We start from the raw sequence: 26,066 nt of genomic DNA on the forward strand, positions 1-26,066 counted from the left end.
TGAACAGCCAGTTCAAAAAAAGACCAAAAAGGTAAAAAGACCCAGAGATCACTGCAAAACAGCAGAATAGCAAAAGGCTGAGCTAAAGGAACTCCCAAAGAGAACTCCACTGGAATGATGCAGAATTGGAAGAGATCTGATCTGGAAAACCCACCTGTCACTAAATATGAACCCTGACATTAATGACATGGAGTATTCTCATTGATCAGACTTGATGTGAGTGAACGTCTATCCCATCCATGCTTCCCCTCCCAGGAGCCTTGCACCTGCAGATAGAGAGACCAGAAAGACCTTGGCTCCCAGACAACAACTAAGATAACAGTAAGCTCTTACGTTCTCTTTGTTGCAACTCAAAAACACAGGAAAATTACTTGAAGGAAAATATTGATTCTGTTCTGAGGTGTTATCTTTTCTCTTTTCTCTCTCTTTTTTTTTTTTTTTTTAAATACACTTTATGACCTCAGTGATTGAAAATATTCTATACACGATAATGCAAGGAAATAGGAGGAAAGGAAGGATGGAAGGAATATGTCTCTTTCTTTATATCACTGCTCTAAGAAAATAGTCTAAATCTGTTATATTCTTATAAGAATATCTTGGCTTAATAGAAATAGAAGCACTCAGTATCTGCAAAAACATATTGCTTATAAGTCATTTTATTCCTGTGAGTAACTAATTAGAAATTAACTATAGTCTTCATTCATTCTAAAGTGTTCTCATATAATTCGCCTTTTAAAGGTCTGCAAAAGGAAAGTTACATAAATAAAAATCTAAAGAAAAACAAATCTCCTAAACCAAGCAAAAATAAAAATGGTACAAAATTGTTCTCCTTCTAGTCAAAATTTTAAAAATAAGATGTTACCAATTTGTGGTAAGTTTTTTTGTTCCTTATCTGTTTTCTTATAAACACATTTTGTCTGTCAATGCAGAACAGAACTGTGCATCAGTACTAACATTATTTTGATCAGGTATTAATGTGACACAATCATTCCTGGAATCTAGTGTTTATGGAAAAGAAAATAATTAGAAAATATCATAAATTAATTTTAATTAATGCACAAAATTTGTTCTTTGCAATACTCTCTTATCCGCACCAAGTACTCCTTTCTCTGCTATCCTTGAGTTTGTTCTCCAGGCGTTTGAAGACTACTAAGTATGACAAAGATTTATATTACCTGTAATATATCTCAGTCTTAGCCTATCTTTCCTCATAAACACATGTTCAAATCCACACTTTTCAAACTTTGAGAAAAGATGTGTACAGTGTTAACATAGTAAGAGTGCCAGAAAGCTCTCAGTTTCAGGCATGGCTCATTTTGGCTGTATACCCTACTAGCACTTCAAATAAATTTCAGACACCATTTGCAGAATAGAAATGAGACACAACAGGATGGAAAAAATTGATTTCACAATTTAATCTTGGATATTGTTGGTTTTTTTTGGTTGGTTGGTTGGTTGGTTGTTGTTTTTTTTAATGTCCAGATTTACTTTTCTGAATGTTCATTCTGACCAGGGTTTGAATATTTGTATCTGATGCTGTTGTACAGAGCATGCCGTAATAATAGAAGCAGAAGTGTGTCATGCAGGGCTCTTAAGAACTGAGGAGACTATTAAAACAATGCTGTATTCCACGTTTCTCAGATTCCCATCCTTAATAGACTACTACAGTTGAGACTTTCAGTTCTAGCTCCACATTTACCTCAGGATTTAAAAAATGTCATATGTTTTTTGAATTCAGAATATCATATGGCCTGAGATCCTCCTCCCATACAGATATGACATATTCATGACCATGGTTCAGGTGAGTTGTCACTGGTTTGCCTGAATCTTCCAGTTCTCATATTCATGTGATTGTTATCACTGAGCTCTGATTTATCAATAGTCATATAATAGATGTGTGAAACCTGATAAATTTCTTGACATCCCTAGAAAATAGTTTCATCACTGTGTAGAATGAAAAGTGGCTCTTTTCTTACATGTGTCTTTGGGGCCTTCTAATCAAAGGTTTTCTTCCCATCTCTCTTCCTACGGGAATAGGGTAATTCTGAGGAAAATCTGTATTTATTTCCTGTGTAACCACATTTTTAGAAGATTAGAAATAAAGTAACAGCTTTAATTGAATACACAAGCAGGTAAAGTTTAGTGAAAAAGTTGTCTCTAATAACTTTTGTTTGCTTTCTTCAGGAACAAGATGAATGGCAGATATCAGAAAACTAGCCTTGGAGAAAATAATTGAGAATGGATATGTTTTCTCACATTCCATCTATATTCTGTTTTAGTGAACGGACTCATATCTCCTTTAATATGTCTCAACACCTTTTCATTGGCTTAACATTGCATTTTCATCACTTCTTCACTAATGGAGTCAGAAAGGTTACAATGTTTCCAAACTTAACTTTGCAAATATCTCACAGTGTTGGAATTAACACATCCTGACCTTATAAATGTTAAAATAGAATGCTTAATGATTCAACACCCATTTTATACACACTTTAATCTAACAGATTAATGCATTACAAGGTTTATTGCTTTATTATAGTATTAGGAAAAAAAAAAAAAAAAAGAAAAAAATCCAAGATCTTGTGTACTTTCCTACACTCTTTTTTTCCTCTTTTGCAAATAACAACACTTAATTAGCTAGGTTTCTTAGGACTTTAATTGCTTTCTGCTTACATAAGTACCAGACCTTAATATAGACAAGAATTTTTATCTTTTAATTGTTAGATTCGTAGTAGACTACTGTAGGGTAGTACACAAAATGAACTCTCCCCTTCCACATGTCAAACTGAAGCTTGCTAATTTTTCTTTTTTTTGTTATCTAAATCACTGGAGAGTCCCCAGGACTCCATATGTTACTTCATAACTGCCAACATAATGTCAAAGGTCATGACAAATTATGTAAGACAACTCTACAAAGAGCTTCGATGAGCATCTGAAAGACAACTAGTGACACAAATAAGTCTGTATGCATTGTCTTTGGAGCTTGGACATGTTATTTGAATATATAACTGTATAACCACAGCTGGATTGTCTTATTCCATCTCAAAATTTAAAAAATTTCAACTAAGACCAAGTATGAGATAACACTCAGTCTAAATAACTAACCACTGTGAACAGTAAAACAAGCGAAGCCAGCTCTCCCAGAATAGTTTCTTTCATAGTTGGATTCCCTGCTGTCCAGTGAGATATTATATAAAGCTGCCACGTTTTATTTTGGGATTTTTGGTGTCAAATATGTGGAGCTTGTTATGTAGTCTCTGCTCAGCTGGGTGGTCTTTACTCTAGCAAGCCTACAATTTTAATGAAAGAAGAAAATCACTGATCTTAACAGCTCTGTTTCTCTGCTAAATTATGTAAAATTCCTTGATAGGAATTTCTGTTTCTCTCAGAAATCCACTTAAAATCTCTGGTAAGTACAAGATTTCTTAAAAAAAAAAAAAAAAAAGTAAAGCATGACACATACACAGCATTAACATACACTTCATTATAACCATACTTCCATGCTTCTGGGACCTGTTGGTAATGAACAAGTTAACATGCAGTATCTTTTATCAGTGCATAGTCAAAGCAATAATAGACAGTCTTAACAGTGAAGGTCCATAATCCATATCTTTTTTTGACTGAGGCTGTAGAGAGATACTGAAGGAATATGAAATGATTCTGTCTCAATATTAACATTGCTTATTCAGATCTGGTACAAAATAGCAGTTGGGTCCAGCTCTCATAATTGAAATACCCACAGACAGGAGGATAAACTTACCTCTCTCTTTTTTTTTCTTTTTTTTTCTTTTTTTTCTTTTTTTTTCTTTTTTTTTTTTTTCTTTCTTATACTCTGGTGAATGTAAAGGTATATTTCTGCTTCACTGCAAAATCTTTAAAACTTTGAGTTTCTTTCTTTTTAAGTCTTCTTTATGTCTTCATATTGTTCAAATTAACAAAGACCCAAAAACACCCTGCTAAAAGATTATGAGCACACAGAATTGTTCTAAGTGAATGGAAGACCATGGAATTAATCTAAAATATTTTTATGAAGTTTTCCTGGAACAAATGTCAACTTCCTGTCTATAACTATAGTATATTCAGTTACAAAGAACTATGTTGTTACACTCCTGGTTTTGCATGTTCCATTGAGGTTTGTTTTTTGTTTATTAATATTATTATTATTTTATTTTATGGTGGTGGTGGTTTAGTAGTTAATTTTTTTTATGCTTTCTGTGTATGCTCAGACATTAAATTAATAATACACTAACAGTTTACAAATAAACATTTTTAAAAACAAGAAATTGTTTCAGTTCCTTTATGTATAAATATATATCAGGGGTTTTTTGTTATTAATTGGGAGGAGGGGAGAAAAGAGCAAGAGACAAAAGATGAGGGAGCTTATGTCTTGTTCAAAATATAAAATAGAAGTTTAATTTAAATGAAATAATGTCAAATGAAAAAATAACAAAATTATAAATATTGAACATGAAAACATTAGCTACATTGGTCTGTGAGCTGTCAGTTGAAGTCATCTGGGAGATTTTTTTTAGACATACAAAGAAAATCTGCTGTTATGCTTACTTTTCATGAGCTAGTAACAGAGAGCTTATATTTTCTGAGACATGTTTCATAAATACAATATTGTGTCAGTCCTTAATTGTCAATGTCTAAGGGAAAATGAAATAGTTTCTAGAAGTTTGTTTGGTACCTCTCAAGCCTTATAAGATTTAATGAATTCTAAGGGAGCAAAAAAAAATGAACTGGTTTGTTTTGTTTTTTTTTTTTCCTCTGGAATGGCACAGAGAACAAGCTGAACGTCAACCTGCCATAACAAATTGTAGATTTTTTTTTTTTTTTTTTTCCACAGAAGGTTTTTCTTTTTTTAGCTTTAATGTTTCAGGTTGGGTTATGTTCTGTTCATGATTGATTTTATGTAATATTTTTCATTCATTTCTTCTTTTTTTTTTGCCCATTTACTGTTTTACTTTAAAAAAATTATTGTTATTAATTAAATAGTATTGTCATTTCTGCAGTAAAAGCAGTGATCAGCCTTCCCTTGAATTTTACCCTCCTCGACAATGCTTTATTCTCATCTATAATAATTTTCCTATCTTCTCAAATGACAAAAAAATGAAAGATAAAGGAACAATTACTTCTCATACTACAAGATGTAATACACATATGCTTCTGAAGCACAATATCTGTTGGGAAACATGTCAGAGATGACATGCTATTAGTCTAAATAGATACACTTTCTTGCTTCCTTATAGAGTCAAAAAGTATTTTCTCATATGAGAACAGCTGATCATTAAATAATCTACATAATCATGACAAGCTGGTACAAAATGGTTATGACTGTGTGCATTGGTTTTCGACAGGTCTGCAGTCCTCAATCTTTTTTAAAGGAGTGGAGGAAGAGAAAGTGCATTAAAAAAAAAAAAAAAAGGTAGGACAAGAGTGACAGAAAACAGCCATGAAGCTTTTACATCAACAATATTTCCTTCCAGCGTCTGCAGGAGCAAAACATGAAAAAGTGAAAATATGAAAATATGTTTCTAGTTTATGCTGAGAATCAGCTTCATTAGGAGTCTTCTGCTGTTTTAACAAAGTGCAGGAAGATCTGCTTGCACAAAGAAGCAGCATGATTTGCCATTGGAAAGCTGAGCTGTAAGTTACCTTACTACGTAGCCAAACTCCTTTCCTATTCCGCTTACCTCCATTGCAGATATTGGACCAAGTTTGGGATTCTTTTCTTTTTATTCTCTAAATTCATTTTATAAAACAGAAGATGACAAAATGTACAATGTAGGTATTGGTTTTGTTTCTTCTACTGACATTAAAACATACATGGTGCATATGCCAAATAAAAATAAGTGTCTTGGGACTTCACTTGTATTATGATACATCTTTTAACCTCTCATACTGAAAATAATAATAATAATAATAATATGTAATAAAAAAATCAAGGTTGAATAAAACAAAACACACTCAGTGGACACTGACATGGCCAGTCACACAGGTGGCCACAGACAAGGTGCTGCCTTCGACAGCAACTATATACAGGACTCACGCCACACAGAAGCCCAGACAGGCTTGTCTCCTCCTCTTGGGCTGGCAGAGGCAGAAGGTCACTAGTGCAGCACACACACCGCACTCTCCAGGTTGAAAACCAGGCATGTATTAATGGATGCTCTGAACACTGGCACAGCTCCTCTGCCTAACCAGCACCCCTGCCCAGATCCCAGTCCCTCTTACCTACCCTGATGCCCACCCAAATCACTGGCTTGTCCAGCTTGAAGTTTGCCAGTGAAGACACAGACACATCCCATGAATACCCAATTTTGGGGAGATACTCTCTAACCCCAACATCAGCCAGCACCAGGCATACCAGCTGTGACTTACAGTTCTGCCTCAGTTGCTGTCATTGAGCCCATCACTTGCCTCAATCACCCCGGTTCTCTCAGTAGCTGTTTTTGGGACACATACCATGCCCTCCCCAATGGCTGGGGTTTAAAGTCCCTCACTTGCTCCAGTAACTGACATCACAGGCTGGGGGTGCCCACATCTCTGGTCTGATTCTGGTAGCTGTCACCAAATTTCACTCATACATATACAGGTCTCACCTGCAACTGGCACTGAGTCCTTGTAGCACATACACACACATGGGCTGGAGTGGGATGATGCAGGTAGATAGTTATGAAAATGTTTAAGATATAAGAAGACAGAACAGACTGCACAGTGATCAAACAAGCATATCGATTGACCCCATTCTACACACAACTGTCCCATTTTATAACCCTTTCTTCCTAGACCCTCTCTTTGTTCCTCCTTGCTCCTCCCTTCCCCTGCACATTCCTTAATCAGCTTGCATGTTTCAATAAAATCAAGATCCTGGACCCCCAGGCTGGCATCCTTATGGGCTGTAAAATTCATTCTAGCCCTCTCTGAAATGATTCCTGCTGTTTGTTGATAGTGTATAAATTTGTGTAATTGACAGGCTCTCATTGCCTCTGTTCTTGTTTGTCAGGTCTGTGTCTCTGTATGCTTTGTTTATTGCCTCCCACTTTTCCATATCATTTTTATGTGGCCCCAATCAGATCATAATACTGACATCACGCTCACACTCCACACACCCTTATCAATTCAGGTATCCAACCAAGTTTGTTTCTTGGTATTGCCTCTGTTATCAGGTTTTTACCTTTAATGTTTTTCTTTCCTTGTTTTCTGCACTATCCCATTTTGACAAGGTCCCTGATCAGAAAACCTTAAGGGAACAGATGCTCTTTTCTTCCATATTCTGTTAACAAAAAACACCTTTTAAATTATATGTTGTATTACTTTACACATATGGCCTGTCTCACTTTTTATGTAAAATGTCTCAGAATTATCAAATAATTTTGGATGGAAGAGACCCTTCAGACCATTGAGTCCAAATATAATTCTAGCACTAAACCATGTCCCTAAGACCCTCATGTCTTTTGAACATGTCTTTTGAACACCTGCAGGGATGGCAACTCCATCGCTTCTCTTGGCAGCCTGTTCCAGTGCTTTACAACCCTTTCCATGAAGAAATTTTCCTAATATCCAATCTGAACCTTCCCTGGCATAACTTGAAGCCATTTCTTCTTGTCCTATCACTTGTTACTCAGGAGAAGAAACCAACACCCTTCATGCTACAACCTTCCACGTAGTCATAGACAGTAATAAGGTCTCCCTTCAGCCTCCTTTTCTCAATGCTAAACAGCCCCAGTTCCCTCAGCTGCTCCTCACCAGACTTGTGCTTCAGACCCCTCACCAGCCTAGTCACCCTTCTCTGAATTCTCTCTAGTACCACAATGTCTTTCTTTTGATGGGAGGCCCAAGGCTTCCCCATTATATTTCTTATAGCTATTTCAGATGACCAGAATAATTAATAAATGGCACTGAATCTGCCATGCAAGCCTGCAAGGTAAATGATCAAGTACATCCAAAACCCCAAGGCAATGTTCACTGAAGTTTAATCTCGGCTAAAATTCAAAACAGCTCAGTTATTAGAAATGACTGGCCTTCTGTCCAGGTATCAGAGTCCTCAACTAACATTTATACAATGCCAATGTATTTATGAAGAGACCCAAGACCCTAAGCATGATCTGTTTTATTTTAAATGGCAATGCACATCAATACTATGAATTATTCAGGATATCCTGAATTTAAAATGTGTGACTTAGGTCATTATGTTTAAAATTCAGACAGAAAAAGCACTTGAGGGGATTGTAAGAGAAAGAGATAACCTCTGGATTAATGAATGTATTACTGAGGATTTTATCGTACTCCATTTTTGTACATTCTGATCACAGGAATATGATAAGTACTAAAGTCAAATCAGCTCAAATCCGAGCCTTATCATACCTTAAGAAAAATTCAGAGGTTACATCTTCTGTATGCTATTCAGAAAGATCATCAGTCTTCCTGTCTTCCTTTGAATTTAACAAAATTAACAGTGACATGAAGATCAATATGCTTTCAGCTTCTTCATTTCCCCACAGCTTTTAGTTAGAAGCACATTTAGAGATTTACAATTAGGAGGCAAAATGGCTCAAGAACTGTATTTGTTAGATTATATATTTTAAACAACCACCACCAAACTCAATAGTCTTAATAACATCTAAAACCTTACTAAATCTGTCAACTAGTTAAATTTATTCACTGTAACTTAGTCTGTACTTAATAATTTTCCCTCATTTCTGTTTTATAGTGTTAATTGTACAGGATTTCAAAATATAGTAGGAAGACACACTTTCATGATAAGCTTATTAAAATATTCTTGAATAGTATCCTTCCCTTACACTAACATTAAAAAGTTTAACTCTCATTCAAATGTAAGCTTTCTTTGCATCACAAACTTGGAAAGCAAATAAAACAGAAATTATGTTGTATATTCAGTGCTGATTTATATTTAGATAACCAGTAATAAATCATGGTCTCCTCTGGAACAATGTTTTCTAAATACTTACAGACTTTTTTTTTTTTTTTTTTTTTACATTATTTCTTGTCTCTGTTATAGTGGAAATATTTTTTAGATCCCAATGGATTCTCTGGTCACAGCCTAAGCAAAATCTGATGAATAGTTTACACTGCTTAAGAAACTTAAACTTTGAAACAAGTCTCTCTAGGAAGTATCTACACTAATGCACCAAGGACTGCTTCTGCACCATAATGTGAACCACCAAGGGTGCACAGCAGTAATTTCTTTTCTTGATATAAAGAAAAAGACATAACTCACTTCTGTCATCACAGGCTTTGAGGAGAAAAGGAAAACAAAATACCCACTGTGAAGTATTACGGACTTCAAACTAGAGTTGTGCCTCAGTAAGCACATTTGATATGGTCAAGATTATAGTAAGAGACTTCAGAAAAGAACTTTGCAGAACAAGATCTTTTGAAGTAACTTGGTGTTGAGTGGTTCACTATCCAGATCATGTGTTACTAATAAGGTGAATGTCTTTAAAGTATGGATTTAAAGAACTCGCTTAGAATGGGGAGTTATTCTGTGAGGGCAAAAGACTAGAACCTTACTTTCTATTGATCCAGGGTAAGAATATTGTCAGAAAAGGTATTTCCCCATCAGAACCAGATCGCTATGTTTTGTTTTCCACAAGAAATATTTTTGTTTCACATACATGAAATATGTGCATCTTAATATTTTGTCATGAAGCAGAATCCTTGCTTTCAGGTCATCCAATAATGTTATCTCGAATTGTATTTCAAAACAAAACTTCAGCACTTTCATTGTTCATGTTTGACAATGATGGTCTCACTATGAGCATTCTCTTATATTCCTCAATATTTATCTGGTTTTTATCATAGTCCTAGTAGATACCTACTGTAATACTTTCAACGTATTTCACCTCACCCTCTACTGACAAAATCCTTCCCATCTGGTAAATATTAACCATGTTTATTTTCATTAAAATGCATATTTTTATGAGAGAGGAGCACACAGATTTAGAAGCAATTAAAAAAAAAAAAAAAAACAACCTCTTATTTAAGCAGAAAACTGGAACCTGCTGTCCCAAGGTAAGAACAACTGAAAATGCTGTTAGAAAAGAGAAAAAAAGAGTATTGGGTAGTATGATATTATTTGTCTTCCCTGACAATTTATAAGGTTATTCACGGTCAACTAAAGGTAGTTACCTAGAAAGAATAAATGAAGAAATACAGTTATTTATTAGTTACAGTTCTGACCAGGAACGATGTCAGAAAAAGAGACTGAACCAGATTTTTAAGGAGGAAAGGTGGCTGCAGGAAATCAAGGGTTACTTTAATGAGGCTTCTACTTGTGGGAAATTTGATAAAAATATTAAGGAATTATTATGTAATGACCGGAGAGGGGCTTGGTGTCTCTCCCAAGACTTTGATCTTTGATTCAGAAAATGTGTGTTTTCTTAAAAATTAACCTTTATGCCAGACACTGAAGGTACGGAGAGACAAGAGAGACAGGCATGTGGTAGACAGGAAAAAACAAACAAACAACAAACCCAACAACAACAAAACAAACAAACAAATGAAAACAAAATAAAACAGGCAAACAGAAAATCAACCAACCAAAACCCCAAAGAGCAACAACAACAACAGCAACAAAAAACACCCCATGAAAATCTTTAGGATTTCATTATCATACTTCTAACTTGTGGTGCTTTCTATTATATAAATAATTTGTTAAGGATTGTATAAACATGTGGTTGAACAAATGCCATACAAAACTGATACAGTGGGTAATCCTGTTTATGTCTACTTGCTAGACAGAAATTTCAAGGTGGTGGCTTACTAACACAACTTAAAATAATAACACACTCACATAAGCTACAGATGGTAGGAACAGACATGCCCTTTTGGCCAGCATAATTCATTTTAATCATTAAAACATTAGTAACAACGTTTTGTGGTGGATTGCACTGATGTATATACAAAACTAGCAAGGTTCACATTAAACATGACCCATGCTACCTTGTACTTTTTGACAGCAGATTGGGTTTCCCAGCAGTTTTATATCCTCCTGTGCTAACCATCCATGCAGAAAGTACAGCTGTCGGTGATCAACTTAGAAATTCAAATGTTATACTTGAAAAATCAGGACAGCATGACTTCTTCATCAGGACATCTTACAATGCCTATATAATGGAAGCAACAGTGACCCAGTAGAAGAAGGCATAATTCATGTATTTCATGTTTTTATCAGTGTAGTGCTCTCTCAAATAAGCAGCATCACAAACACAAGCTTAAGTTTTTTTCCATTAATGGGACACCTTCTAAACTGAATTTATTTTAATTATAAGAAAGTTATTTTGAGATTAATCAATTGAGTCACACGTTACCTTAGCTTTTGATATTTAAAAATACCAGCAGCTACTATTAGGACACTAACCAAAACAAGTCAACATGGAATAAGAACAGGAGTGTAACAAAGACAGTTCAATAACTTTATCAGAAATTGCAGATACACAGCTGGAGAGTTACTGTGAACTCAGTGGTGACAAATTCTCTCATAATCATCGAAGATCTTTAACAGATCAAAAGTCCTCAGTTTCAAAATATTCACAATAAACATTTGATTACTTCTTGGAAAAAAATAAGCCTAAAGCACACTTCACCTGTAACAATCTGTGACACTGGGGGAACTCAGTAGTTTAAATATTTCCAAAGTATTCTTCCTCTGAACTGTGAGGTGTTTTTTGCTGTTTTGTTTTTGTTGTAACTCTATGTGAATTAAAGAGAAACCTATATGAACTATTCTCCCTAAGATAATCTTAGAGTGTGTTTTCTTGGCTTCTTTCCTTAGCTCATGAATGCCTTCCTGGAATGCAGTTTCGGTGTTTTGGTTAGATATCTGGTGAAGTCTAGTAAGCTGAACCTGGGATCTTTTTCAGTTACACATTTGCAGATTCGTAATATATATCAGTTTGATATCCTAATTCTGCAAGTAAAGTGTTAACGTACCATGTGATTTAGTTCTTCAGACCACTGGCTCTCTCTTTAAATTTGAGAAAATTAATAGACTTAGAATTAACGTTTACGTACAATACAGAACTGTAACCATTTACATGATTCTATGTGTCTGTATTGGATGTTACTAATAATGCTTATATAAGAAAAAGATGGCACACATTGTAATATAATAAGCAGAGTGAATCAAGTAACCATGAAAATGTGCTGAAATATTTATTAGTATTAATTAGTATTCAGTGATGCTTCACAAGTAATTATGTACTTGTAATTAAGGTCTATCTGAGTTCTGTATGTCCAAATCAAAAATATTAGTTTCACTTTAAAATAGTTTAATCTTTATAGATCCATTGTTTACAACAGTTTAAGAAAACAACTAGATTTAAGAAATAAATAACCAGATCCTTTATTGGTTGAGGCTGCTATACAATTTTACGCTAGCTACTATCTTATTCATAATTTTTTAGCTACTTATAATTCTTGTAGTTAAAGCAATATCACATAACAAAGAACAGGAGTGATACAACGTATTTTGAAGTAAACTACAATCTAACATCTGTGATTATATGATTTCAAGAGCAATGAACAGATTCAGCCTTGATCTGCCAATAGAATTCATTGAGTGATCCTGAAGCTTAGTTGCAATACAGCATAAATACCTTGAATGATAACTGGACTACTAGTGCTGCTTTTCTCTTCCTCCACCAAGTGCTATCCCAAAAGGAAAAATAAAAAAATCTACTAGTTCCAAATGTTATTAACATGTGCAACATATATCAAATTATATTTAATCGTAATAAAGCTAAAATAATAGTTATATTACAGATCTCATGTATTCATGACATAAAATAACCATATCATCTGCTAAATGACATAACATGACATTAAATGCCTTCTTTTAAAAGGGTCTTAAAGTCATCTCTCTTACTTTGGAAATATCAACAAAGATCCAGTAGAGCAGCGATTGGACTCAGTTGCCAAAATGGTTTTCCTAATTTTATAACGTGCAATGGAGGCAAAGGATATGTACTGGGACTGTTCTGAAACTACAATGATTCATCTTGATGGGATAACATCTTTCCTAATGCTGACATCGTGCCAGTTTTCTTCCATTTGAGAAACAGATAAGACCTGGTTGAAAGTGGCATATGTTTCCTTTGTAGTAACGGATGTCTTGAACTTTGGAAATATCTAAGTGCTTCTCATTGCTATAGATTACTACACATGTATAAAAGACTGTTCTACTGTCTGCCAGAAATATTTCAAGAAAAAAAAAAATGTACAAAGTCAATGCTTTCTTTTGCAGCTGATAATGCTGAAGGAAAATGCAAGAAATATGTTTGCATAAAAGTTAATGGAAAGTGAAATAATATTTCATTCTAGATAATACATTATATTATTCAATTGCTGCACAATAAACCCAAGAATGCACACTCTAAATAAATCATAATTGAGCTTAAAGATGTGTAACACCAGTTTCCATTGTCTTGTTAATCTGATGAGATTTCGGAACTGAATGCGATATTTAGTTTATAATCTTGTATCTATGGAACCGTGAGGCTGAGGATTCACACTATGACACATTGTACTTCTAAAGGTCTTTTAAAAGAAGTCACCTATTGAAAATTACATCTGTTAACTACCTGATTGCTGCTGTTACGTTATTGTAAGATGGTTAACCTGGGTATGACAGAGAGAGGCTCTAAAGGTTTGCACAATGCTTATATTTCTTTCACACTGTGCTGTAAGGTTTTAACAATAGTGTGTAAGAATTACAGTGATCGATTTTGGTTTGGCTGAACTTTCTAAGCTATTTCCCAAAACGTACATGATATTAAAATTAAAATAAATAAATAAATAAGAAGAACATTTATTTGATAATGAATGTAAGTTGCCCAAAACAAAAAGCGGCAAATATCTCCACTAACTTTTGTCTACAATGTACTCAGGTACATCTCAATCATCTTGCACTCCTATAAGTCCCTTTGATGTGTTAATGTGGCAAGGTTTTTGCAGCAAGGGGCTACAGCAAAGACAACAGAAGCTGCCTCCGTGTTGGACAGAGGCAGTGTCAACCATCTTCACAACAGACTCATTGCTGGCTAAAGCTGAGCCAATGCTGAGCCAAAGCTAAGCTACACTGGTGCCTCTGTGATAACATATTTCAGAAAGGGTGATAAAACCACTGGAGGACCACAGGAACTGTGAGAGAGGAGTAAGAAAGTATAAGAGAAACATTCTGCAGACACCAAGGTCATTGAAGAAAAAGGGGAAGAAGATCCTCCTGTGCTGCAGGAAAGATTACGCTGTAGCCCATGGAGAAGACCATAGCAATGCAGGTTGTCCCCGCACAGCCTGTGGAGGACCACTCTGGAGCAGATACCCACAATGCCCTCTGTGGAGACTGGCATACTGGAGCAGGTCTTCTGACAGCATCTGTGGCCCTACATGGAACCCTTGCTGGAGCAGTCCATTCTTAAAGGACTGTACCAACACTAAAGTAGTTCTTCAAGAACTGTAGACTATGGGAAGAACCCACATCGGAAAACATAATGAAAGACTGTCTCCTGTGGGAGAGCCTCAAGCTGGATCAGAATGTGAGGAGAAAGGAAAAGCAGAGACTAAGCTTCATGAACTGACCACAAGCCCCGTTCCCCATTCCCCTGCACTGCAGAATAAGAAGCACGTACAAGAGTTAGGACTGAAGTTGAGCCTGGGAAGAAGGGAGGGGTGGGGGATAGGTGTTCTGGTTTTCTCTCTCACTATCCTAATCTGTTATTAACGGGCAATAAATCATATTAATTTATGGCTAATCTCACTGTTTTTAACTCTTTCCATGAGCTTTTTCATCTTGTTTTCTCTCTGTGTCCTGTTGAGAAAGAAGAGTGATAAAGCAAGCTTGATAGGCTCCTGGTGGCCAGCAAAGGTCAATCAACCACAGTCACTAATACAAATGTTCTGCACTGATGAGAAATGTTTTTCCTGGGATATGATTCAGTGAAGCCTAAACAGATAATTGAAATACTCTCAGTGTTTTGTTAAGTTTTCTTGGGGCCAAGTACCTTCCCTTTGTTGCAAGAAATTATGGTCAGGCTTAATGAGGCATAAACCATTGAAAATTGCCATCACCCTGATATTTTTTTAATAATTCAGGAGAATTTTTGCAGTGTGCTCTAATAATAATAGTTCACAGCCTTTCTAAGACTAGGAATATACTGAGGCAAATAATATGCAATATTTCTAAGACTAGGCCTATGCCTGGCTGATCCAGCAGTAAACACATTCTGAGTGGGAAGCAAAGGAGCTGACAGCATAACCTATGACAGAACAAGATATTCATGGAAGAAAGAACAAAGCAGGCAGGCTACTTCTGCTTATTTATGTCCAGAAAACAATCCAGTGACAACCACACTCTATTCCTACTTGCTGATTGTGGCAGAATGCAAACCCCCCTCGCTGTGCCAAAATTGTCACAGGGCACCCCGAGGCTAATTTAAGGGACAACAGGGTCCAAAACAACTTTTATTAAACTGGTGAGAAACAGGGTTTTAGCACTCCAAAAGTGACTTAAATATAGGTTCGGATATCAGTTGAGGAAAATTATTAAGGGGCAGCAACTAGTACAACAGGCGGTCCACAGAGTGCATGAACGTGGCTTCACCCAAAACAATGCCGGAACCACCCCCGAGTCCCAGAGGAGTACACGCTTGCCTCAACATGTTGTGGGATTATTCTTAAAGAGATACAGGTAAAGCGTAAATTTATAATACACTCGCAATTCTGCAAGGGTAAATTTATAATACACTCGCAATTGTGCGAGGAAATAAAGTTACACTCACGATTGTGCGAGGAAATAATTTAAAGTATGTGTGCAAATGTGCATGGAATATAAATACACTCGCGATTGTGCGAGGAAATAATTTTATACGTGCTTGTATTAAGCACGGGAAGTTACACGTGCATATGTGCACGGAAAGGATAAATATACTCGCAATCCTGCGAGGGGTTTTACTCACACCCGTGGCGGCAAGGCAAGCGGGGTCTCCATCCCGGGGAGGGGGGGTCTCGGTGGCAGCATCTTGCTCGTGCTCCGAGAGACCGGCGACAATGGGCCCAGTCTCGACGAGCGAGTCCCGTTTTTATACTGGCTGATCAGACCTGACTGTAGGCATTCTAGAAGCTTCTCTGCACCCCCACACCGTGTGTGGGGTGCCCCTGAAGCCTCCAAACATCCCCCACACTGGTCACAGGTGCCCAGCGGCTCACTGGCGCCTCAGCAATCCCTTCTCCTAATGGCCCTGGCCAGGGTGCTCTGGACCAAACAAAAGAAGCTGTTAGCTTCAAGTAGCAAATAGAGGGAGATATGCTTACTCCCTCCATACTGAAGGAGGGGGTGGGGAGAGAGGAGGGTTTGCATTCTGCCACACTGATGATGTAAGTAGTTCCCTGGGCAACATTTTTTTGGAGTAAAATTGCTGAAAAAAGGAAGGAAAGAAATACTGAAGCTGTGGATCCTTAAAATTATTGAAAAGTACTTTACAAACAAAATAAGTTAGCCCTAAGTAATATATTGAAAAATTACACAAATAAATAATATAGGAAAGTTAATTGCATTTCAAAGACAAACACTGAAAACACAGAACTTGTCAAATTTATGTTTGTTTATATACTGGTAGTTTGTTCCCTCTGTACATGAGTGTTTGTACTGGTGTACAGAAAAATGTAAATAACAGAACAAATAAATAAATAAACTTAAAAAGTTTCTGCTATTTGTTCTATTCATGGCAAGTATTGTAGTTCCATCTAACATTTCTTACCTCTAAAGTCAAGCAAACATTTTGTGTTGTGCCTCTTCTAAATATATAGGTGTATTCTTAGCAGGTCAACATGAAGAAAAATGTTGAATTTTATGTTACTATATATCATATTTATTCTATGATAAATCCAAGACAATTACCTTAGTATAATAATTAGATAAGTCCTAAATCTTGTAAGGAAAATTTATTCTTACAAATAGTTTTGTTGGATTTTTAACAGTTTAGCAAAAAAAATATCATGCACAGTACGATTCTTCGGCTTTCTAAATCTTTCATTAGCCTGACATGATCCTTTTGTCCAAATTCACACTTAGGAGAATTAACAACTGGAATATGTTACTTAAAATATTATACATACGTGCAATATGCACTCTGCGTGAAAGTCATATACTAAGGAGCGAGCATTCTGCACAAATGTAATTAAATGAAGCAAAAAAAAAAAAATTTTGTAGTTCATATAATTTCTGAGCAGACTTTATTTCTACCTTAGGTTGCCTAAAAACTGCAGAAGACCGAATGAGAAAATAACCTGCCATAGAAACTTCTTTGTAATTAAAAAATCTTAAGTAATATACATTTATTTCAAACAAATGTGGTTTTCAATTAGGTGTATATAGCACTGTGAAGTGCTTGTACAAAGATAAATGTGAGTGCTTTATGTGTTATCAAATACAGCCACAAAGAAATAAAAATGGAAGTGAAATGTGAACAAGCATAAAAGAGGCATATAACATATACATAAGGCCTGACAGTTTCAAAGTTAACTTGATGACTTTTTAAACATTATCTTGACCTAAATACAGCTTTTTGTTGGTATTTTTCAAATGGGTGTTGTTTCTATTCCTTTATTCTTCTAATGGAAAACTTTATTTATGAATTTAACACTGATTTTTACTGTCTTCCTGACATGTGGTTTACTGGCCCAAAATAATACTTACCTGTTGATTGCTTTGCAAGCAGCTGAGCAAAACAATAACAACCCAATCAACCAACCAAAACCCCCCACACTTGATCATCAGACATTTTCCACTAAGTAATTAGAAGTCAAGATAGGTAAGACAACCCCTTTCTCATCAGCTTCAAAATTCTCTTGTACGAGATATGAGATGTTTAGTTTTGAGCTTTTCTTGGAGGACATTCAATTTCCAGGTGCAGTCTAAGACCCATAATTTTTTGCATCACTGCACTAAATTTGCAAGTACAGCTAGTTCATTCTGGATCAAATGCTGTTTCAAAACAAAGGAAGCCAGCATCTGATGTCAGTGTTACTAAATGCCTGATTACACTTAACACCATCACGTGCTGCCAGATCGTTTGTCTGAGCTGGGTACAATAGAACAGCTAGGCGAAATTTTGTATTCAGAACAGTGCTGAGTGCCTGACAAGCATTTTAAATAATGTTGCAGTTAGCTTTTTTTCATTTTGTTTTGTTTTTAAACACCTAGGTGGTGTACATGAATATAGGAACACTCGATTAAATTAAAATTAGAAAATATGATGACAAGTTATGATCTCTGTGTGAAACACCTATGTTGTAACAAATCTGCATTAAAGGGTTATTTTTATTAATGACTGAAGCCAGACCGCTTACAATCACAGAATCACAGATTGGCTAGATTTGGAAGGGACCTCTGGAGATCATCTAGCTCAACCCACCCGCTAAAGCAGGTTCACCTAGAGTAAACTGCACAGGAAAGCATCCAGGTGAGTTTTGGACATCTCCAGAGGAGACTCCACAACCTCTCCAGGCAGCCTGTTCCAGTGTTCCGTCACCCTCAAAATAAATAAGTTTTTCCTCATATTCAGATGGAACCTCCTATGCTTCAGTCTGTGCCTGTTGCTCCTTATCCTATCCTCGGGTACCACTGAAAGGAGTCCAGTCCCATACTCTTGACATCCACCCTTGAGATACTTACAAACATTGATGAGATCACCTCTCAGCCTTCTCCAGGCTGAACAGACCCAGCTGTCTCAGTCTCTCCTCCTAAGAAATATACTCCAGAGCCCTAATCATCCTCGTAGCTCTCCGTTGGGCATCCTCAGTAATCATTTGTTCTTAAACTGGGGAGCGCAGAACCGAATGCAGTACTCCAGATGTGACCTCACCAGGGCAGAGTAGAGAGGCAGGATAACCTCCCTTGACCTCCTGGTCACACATTTCTTAATGTATTCCAGGATACTGTTGGCCTTCTTGGCCACAAGGGCACATTGTTCATTCATGGTCGACCTGCTGTCAACCAGAACTCCCAAGTCCTTCTCAGCAATGCTGTTTCTCAGCAGGTCCACCCCTAACCTGTACTGGTACCTGGGATTATTTCTCCACAGGTGCAGGACTTGCCCTTGTTGAATTTCATAATGAAGAAAGGTGAAGTTCACAAAGCATGAACTGGAAAGTATTCACATCCCCTGTTCCGTGCATTAATCCACATAAAAAATTACTTTCTCTTTTCTACCCTTTTCAGAAAAGATTTTCCTATTCCTAGAAGTAATTGTGAATTTTTCAAGCAAATGATCTTATATTGGAAACTGAGTATTGTTCAAACTCCTATCCTTGCAGAAAATTTTGTGTGAGCTTTTAAAAAGATTTTTTTTTTTTTTTTTTTTTTTTTTTGGGAAATACAATACTTTCAACCTACACTCAGGGCAACCAGTGACACGGAGGATGAGACACCCAATTTGTTTTCAAATTAGATAGCCACTGTTAAGATTTGTTCTGCATGACTTAAACAAAGGATTTAAACACATTCAACATGTCATTCATTCTGCCGTGTTGATTATTGGATTCTGCGGTATCATTCTGTCATCCTGGGACTATTCTCAATGACATACCTCTGTGATAAACTACAAATTGTTGGGATGAAATTTGAGCCATCATCTTATTTTTTTTTTTTTTTAGGAATTCCTTAATCTATATGATAACCTATGCTGATTTTTGTTTTGTTTCATTTGAGTTTTGTTTTGTTCTTTGTGTTTGTTTGTTGGCTTGTTTGTTGGTTTTACTTTGTTTTGTTTTTCTTTGCAGATTTTTTTCACCTCTGTTAGCTAAATGAGCATTTTATTTCTTACCCAAACACCAACAGAACTCTCTGAGAGGAACATTCCAGTGCTTTCAGCATTATCCTGGCTTGAAGGAGTCATGTTCAACTTAATTCTTAGCCAGAATTTGCAAGAAAAGCAGCTACAACAACAAAACACCTGCATGTCAGAAGACTAATATACAAGAGCTAGTCCTCTAGGTGCTAGCTGTGATACAACTACTGCAAGCAGTAGGGAAAACAGAAGAAATAACAGGCAGATTTTTGTAATAGCATCAAGAAAACATGTAAGCATGAATCAGTCCTCCATAGGTAACTTAAAGGGATCCTTCTTAGCTAACGTCAGACACCTGCAGATAGTATGAGTCTTTAATAGTCAGTAGGAAAATTAGGCACTTTTATCTGACCTACAAGTTTACCTTGAGATGAGAGGGTTCATGACCTAAATATGACTCTATTTTTCCACTAGTTTTAACAGAAATTCAGAAAACTGGCTCAAAAAATACCTATATCTTACCAGCTAAATACAGTTTCCAGAAACAGAGATCACGTGTTCCAGTGAAGACATCTTAGTAACTTGGGAAATCTGTCATGGAAAGTAAGTTGCTTTTCATTGCAGGGATTAGCCTGGCTTGAAATACCATTCTTAAGAACAAGTTAGTACTTTACATTTTATAGTACATATTCTGTGACATAATTCAAGGTCAGACAGCTGAAGAAGCAAGTGATTGGTCTAGGAGTTATAAGTATACGCTGAAATCTTAACTGCCAAGACTTTTTCATTCATCCTGTAACATTCAACCTTTTATATCTCATTGAATTTGAGCTTCTTGTTTATGTGCTCTGATGTCTTTTGTCCCAATAGGATAAAATTCACCTGAGTCATCAACTAGATAAGGTGGTACTCATAACTTAGTGTCAGTTTACTTAAAAATTCTGTGCTATGAGATGTATGGTCAAGTAAAATTACTTTTAAGATAAACCAGTAATAAGAGTTCAGTTCAAAAAAAAATGAAAAGGAGAAAGGATAAATTTTCAGCAGTATGTGAAAGTTTGCAAAGCATGACTCAATTCAGAAACTACTCAGACTATGAGAAAGCAAAATAGGATCACTGTGATCACTTTTGAATCTAACTTGTCATAAGAGCTGACAGATGGCTAATGTTACTACCAAGAGCAACAGCAATGCACAGCCACATCCATGACTACCTCTGGCGATTAGGATACCAATAGGATGTTAATATCTCAAGCAGAGTCCTCTCCTCTTACCCTGATGCAACATTTATAGCCATCACCCACACTTGGCCTTGAATTTTCTTCCCTTGTTATGCTCTGACCTTTCTGTCTGTGTCTGCACAAAGTAGGTCTGCTACACTACCTTTTTCTTGCTTCCTATGGATTGAACAATCTCTTTTGTCACTCATAAATAAAATTCTCTCAAAATACTTCTACATTCAGAATCTAACCATTATTACATGGGTCTGTAATATACATTGACATGAATTTTATATTGCAGTATTTCTTCTGAATTTCTCTGTCATTTTCAAGGAATTTAGCCTGACACTTCCTTAGTAACATATTGCACCTAATTCAGCTTTAAGGTACATCTGTCAAACTCAATGTAGTTACCAAACTGTTTAGTGAATATTATATTTTTTCTTACTTTGCTTGAGTTCTAGGCTTACGTTAGAGAACTTCCTTTTCCCTAAATTTCCTATAGCACTATTGTCTTAACACTTATTAGTGTTTTATTTTATTTTTTTCTTGTATCTGAGATAAAGCATTACAAACCAAGACTTTAAAAATAACTCTTCTGTTGTTGTTTGTTTGGGGGTTTTTGTGTGTTTGGTTTGGTTTTATATATTGATGTGCAGGACTTGAAGGAATTATTTTAGATTGCAGAACACTATGATATTTGTTTTAGAATTCTTGATTGTCAAAAGATTTTACAGTGCAACTGGGTGTTCTTGAGGGATTTTGAAGCTGTTTTATTTGGCTTTGTCTAAGGAATTCAGAAGTTCAACACAAGTTAATGAGCAACATCCAGGAAAGAAACAGTCAAGTCAGCCATCATTATCACTGAGTTACTGTTGAATGTTTTGAATTTCAAGAAAATGTATGTGATGACTATACCATCTATTCCTCCTCAGTTTGACTCCTTAATCTTTGTGCCCTTTTGGCTGATACTGCTAGTGATACACTGAGTAATTCCTGTCTAGTGAGATGAAATATGTATGCAAAAGCATTTTTTAATTTTACTTTTCTTCTACTCTTATAACAATGCATATCAAATGTATTAAGTTGCAGGATGCAACATAAAGGAAAAAATGTCATTTATTTTAGATGAAAAATCAAAATTGCCACATCAGTATGAATTAATTGCTATTCCTCCAACTTGCCATACCAAATAAAGAGATGTTATTGCTTTATTTTATTGATAGCACTCTATTTTATTCTAAAGGGCTAACATTAGCCTGTCAGGAACAAATTATTCTGCATATCACTGGAACATTTACACATATTTCTTAAAAACTAAAATTTTCCGATGTCAAATGTTATGAGGTTGTCATAATTTTTCATCTTAATTCATTCTCTTTTTATGTTTCTATGGAAGCTGCAACTAAAATGAAATACAAAGGAAGATGTGTTTTTTTAACTAACCCAAAAAAAAAAAAACAAAAACAACAAACACAAAAATACCCACAAAACCATTCTTAAATACAGTTGTCAAATAAAAATTAAAATAAATATTTTACAGTGAAAGCAATTTAATTCATTCTCATCCCTGTCTTTGCTACAAAGTGACTCAGATCTTTACCTGTGATAAAATTTGTAAAACATTAAATTTTTTGCACATTTCTCATTTAACTATCATGTGTTCAAAATCTTTTATTTTAGTTGGATACTTGTTTTTTTGCTTTCTTTAGAATGTGGGTTCTTCAGCCAAGGCCATAGGGCATATAACAGGATAGAGAAACCAGTCTGAATATTGTGTTCAAATTTCAGTACGACAAAATGTTCATAATGGTTTGTAAGTTCAGTGTCATAAATCAGAAAAGCAAAACCCAATCAACATGAATCAAAATTTAAGGCAGCAGTTGAGTTCATTGTGATTCTATTTGTTTTACTTAAAACCCTAACACAGAAGTGAGTCACCTACATTTCCTTGTAGGTCAATCTCTTGAAGATTTCAAAGGAGATTAGTGTTTCAGATCCAGTCACAATGCAGAGAATTTTAAAACAAATTCACTGAATTTTGGGGAAAGTATTGATACTGAGAAATAAGTAAAGTCTTACGTTTTTTAGACTTCAGCAAATCCCTCCATGTGATTGTGTTTGCTTTTCTTTTAATTTTCTTACCTAAAGTGCATCAGGCATTTTTTTATTCTTATTTTGAAGTCTTCTTTGTTTACAGTATCCTTTAACTTGGAACCATTTCCAGAAAGGATGTTGAAAAATATCATAAATGATAGTCTGCTTCTGATAAACATAGATTACAGAGAATTTTTGGATGATATCCTATGTACTAAACATATGTAGGAGTAAAGCCAACGTTTGATTGGCTTAGAAAATTGGGAAAATTTCACCACTTGACTTTCCAGTCAAATTAGCATTTGCAGAACTTGCCAGTTAACAGATCCCCTTGTAGTCTGTACACAGTTACTTTCATTTCAGTGTCTTGGCAGCTGGTGTTCATGTCTGAGATAAAAGCACTACAGTTTGCCTTTTCTGCTGCTGTTGTCAGTATCAGCATTTGCTGTTCTGTGCTGGATGTAAAGGTTCTTTCAGTTTCTTGATTGCTTGCTATATGAGGGTAGGTCTGTTCAGCAAATTTTGACTGCCTCAAAACAATCTTTTGATGGATTCAAAATCTTTCCAAATGTTTTCAAGTAATCAGTATTCTTATTCTGAAACACTTGAATTAGCAAAATAGTTTGTGATATTTTAAAAATTGCACACCTCTTTTTCTCTTGCTATATTATTAATAAAATGTAAATAAATGTTTGTGTATATATAGTATTGTAACTATTTTTCATTTTGCCAATGTGTATTTCTTATATTTATTTGTAGTGAATTCTACTTTGCTGAACATAGTTAAACAAAAAAGCACAGCCTTTAGGTAATGAACTTCTTTTTTTTTTTTTTTTTTAAATACTGTTATGGCTTTAACACCATTAGAATACAGAAACAAAGTCTAAATCAGATAAGGCTTTTCACAGAATCACAGAATCACAGAATGTTAGGGATTGGAAGGGATCTCAAAAGATCATCTAGTGCAATCCCCCTGCCGGAGCAGAAACACACAGATGAGGCTACACAGGAATGTGTCCAGGCAGGTTTTTAATGTCTCCAGAGTGGGAGACTCCACAATGCCCTGGGCAGCCTGTTCCAGTCTTCTGTTACCCTCACTATGAAGAAGTTTCTTCTCAAATTTAAGTGGAACCTCTTGTGTTCCAGTTTGTATCCATTGCCCATTGCTTTATCATTGGTTGTCACCGAGAAGAGCCTGGCTCCATCCTCATGACACTCACCCTTTGTATATTTGTAACCATTAATGAGGTCACCCCTCAGTCTCCTCCAGGCTAAAGAGACCAAGCTCCCTCAGTCTTTCCTCATACGGAAGATGCTCCACTCCTTTAATCATCTTTGTGGCGCTGCGCTGGACTCTCTCCAACAGTTCCCTGTCCTTCTTGAACTGAGGGGCCCAGAACAAGACACAATCTTTCAGGTGTGGTCTCACCAGGGCAGAGTAGTGGGGGAGAACCTCTCTTGACCTACTAACCACACCCCTTTTAATACACCCCAGGATGCCATTGGCCTTCCTGGCCTGAAATGTAGATTATTATACAGCCAAACTGCTGAGTTTGGCAGTATAGCTTGCAATGCTTTGCAATACATTTTGTTGCAAGAATGTAGTGTTTCCTTGAAATCTCAATTGACTCCTTTGGCCAGTTTCAGTAGTTTTTTTGTGACTTCTGTGATCCTTGGTTATTTATTCCTATACAAGATAATATCTGTCACCCCATTATCCATTCTACTAAAATTATCTCAATTACAAATTCTTAATATAAACTTCTATTACTGTCAAACATTTCAGATCATTTAGAAAGCTCTTAACAAATATGTCAATACTAAGAATTACTCTAAAAATTAAGTTTTTGTAGGTATTTATTTTTTCTTTCAGTCAGAAAATGTACTGTCACTTCCTTTTGCTTTTTGTTTATATATAGTTTCATGATGGAGTCACAGTAGTCAATTCACAGAGCATGTAAAAGAAAGAAGTGTATAGTCAAAGTACAAGCATTAAACCACATGAGAGCTGAGATCTGTCGCTATGTCTATCACAAACTTCTGTGATTTTGGGCTGATCCATCACAGTGGGTTCTCCTTTCTGAAGCAGTTTAGGTGTCATAAGCTATTTCTTCCTCCTGTTGTTTTTTGTGACTTATAAATGTATTACATAATTTCCCAGCAAATGAAGTTATAAATCGCATTACTGATTCCTTCCATTTTTCAGCAGACCTTTCTGTACAGCCTAATTTCTTTCCTCTCCTGAGAAAACAGAGGACAGCTGCCTCAGAAGCAAGTGCCAAAGAGTCTCTACAATATCCGGGAGGTGGCTGTTGCTGCCAATAAAAACTGATGAAAAACTGGGAAGAAGCACCTGCTGCCACCACTCTGCTTCTTTCTGTTTCCCCTCTTCCTTTCATCCTCCAGTTCATCTGCTAGAGATAGTAGCAGTAGTACCAACCTCTCATGCAATATGATAGCACAGAAGTATGTGTTCAGTGTTTGCTACAGCATTGAGCTGGAGATTCAGAACCTTTCTGTAAACCCAAATCTGGTAAGTTTGTAATTCTCAAAAGTACTTATTCCCCAAAGTCTTTGAATATCTGTGTGATCTGTGTTATAGGTTATTATCACAAGGCAAAGACAGGAAGTAGATTTATGAAAAAAATACACTACAAATAATCTGGAGACATATCCACTGCAGAAAACTAATTCAATTTGTCAGACATAAAGGAGCACTGACCCTTTGATAAAGTTTGATAGAAGAGAGACATGAGAGATCATCCAGTTGCCCAAAAAAGAACAGAGACAAAGGAATGTCATTGCAGATATTGGTCAACCTGTGTTCTAATATGGCAGAAGGAAGTAATCAATGAAGAAGCAAGTATATAGGGTACAATTAGGAGGCCACTAAGTTTGATGGATTGCCAGGTTCCCTCTTTTTTTTTTTTTTTTTTCC

The sequence above is a fragment of the Patagioenas fasciata genome, chromosome 1 (genome assembly GCF_037038585.1).
Source record: "Patagioenas fasciata isolate bPatFas1 chromosome 1, bPatFas1.hap1, whole genome shotgun sequence".
NCBI classification, from domain to species: domain Eukaryota; kingdom Metazoa; phylum Chordata; class Aves; order Columbiformes; family Columbidae; genus Patagioenas; species Patagioenas fasciata.